Genomic DNA, 1,670 nt, shown 5'->3' with positions numbered 1-1,670 from the left:
CTTATGTGTTATTGAAACAGTCTGCAGAAAACTGAATAAAGACCCCTATTACCCCCACTCATGCACCGGTTCCCAAACACTTGAGCCTATTTTATTTATGCAAATTTTAGTTTCACCTCCATGACTGGCACCGGGCACTTGCATGACATTATATCACGTGAGTTCTTCAGCCAATCAGCAGCTGCTGATCAGCAATATTCAGTCAGGGTGGACATCTGCGCTAAAGGTATAGTAAAGGCAGCAGCCAGTCAGCGACCACTGACTGGCTGCAGTGCACACGCAACATAATGTCACGTTAGAGCTGGGAGACACGGCTGTCAGGAAAACGACACACACTCTTGGGTCAGACCTTGCAGCTCTCTGGCGCCCCCTTATCCTGCTGGTCAAACACGGTATTGACCGAGTATAAGCACGGGTGCAGCTGCTCTAGTTTATGTCGACTATTGCGGCACGTGATGTGACAGGACGTATATATACCACCAGTTCCTTCCAGGAACGTATATATACCTCCGACCAGCCACCCTCAAACCACAATATCACATAAATACTGGTATACTGCCACCACCGATCGCTTAACAGGTGGATCGGGTACCTGGTAGGTAACGTGAAATAGCGGGTGAGGAACGTGTTTGCTCGACATAGGACAAGAAGACGAAACTGGTAAATAATTTTGATTTACTCCCAAAGGGGGGCAGTGTTTACAAAATATATACAAGATATTATAAAGGAGACAATTTACATGTATGCATAAAACAGTTATTTAAAATAAAAGGGATAAGTAATAGCAAAACCTGCGCCACGAGGTGATGGTCTCAGATTCTGTGGGGGGGACGGCTCCCCGGAAATTAGACGTGATTCTTCGGCGCAGCGTGATGTGCGTGCGTCTGGCGTCCCTGAGAAGAATGACCTGAAAATGGCCGATTTGCTTTTTAGTAACAGGGCCAAATTATTAGGAACCGCCCATTTTGTCTACCTCACACGGGGGCTCGGTTTTGTGAAACCACCCAGCTGCATAGAACATAGAAACCTTCAGATTTCATATCTTGGTGTGGGGGGGTCCCACATCCAAGATGGAGACATCATGTTGGCCGTCACTAATTTTCATGCAGATGGATATTAAACAGGACCTCTCTATGATGCTCAGAAGCTAAGAAACCAATTCCTCGATTTCTGGGGGTATCCCAGTTATGAAAAATATATCATTGTAACCAGGAAAATGTGAACATTCCAAAACTCTGGTCCCTGGGTTAGTGACCGTCATGTGCATTTTTAAATTCTACATTAACTGTTTGTCCAGCTAAACAATAGAATTTTGGAGGGAATAACTATTTTGAACTAGAAGCTGGTCTGCACTGAGGCTTTACGACGATAATAAAAATTCTTAGGGTGGGGGCCAGCACTGCAGTTCTATGTCTTCTTACAAATGGATAGGGTGTGGGGGGTTTTCTTTTTTAAAACATCTCTCATTTTTAAAATTAGGGAAAAAATACCTTTTGCCTGACACCTTCCCCTTTTAGACTGCGCTATGGAGGTAGGACCTTCTGGTACTCCTCCAAGCGTATGTCTGGAGGCTCCCCTCGCCGGGACAACCCATCGGCATTGCCATGCTCGCTGCCCTTGCGGTGTTGTCGTACTGCTGGAGGGTGAGGCTCCAGCGTAACAACCTTCCG

The sequence above is a fragment of the Phyllobates terribilis genome, unplaced genomic scaffold (assembly GCF_046119375.1).
Source record: "Phyllobates terribilis strain yellow unplaced genomic scaffold, ASM4611937v1 Scaffold_9__5_contigs__length_417890890, whole genome shotgun sequence".
Classification (NCBI taxonomy): domain Eukaryota; kingdom Metazoa; phylum Chordata; class Amphibia; order Anura; family Dendrobatidae; genus Phyllobates; species Phyllobates terribilis.
The sequence above is the reverse complement of the archived record's forward strand: the minus strand, read 5'-3'. Positions refer to the sequence as shown.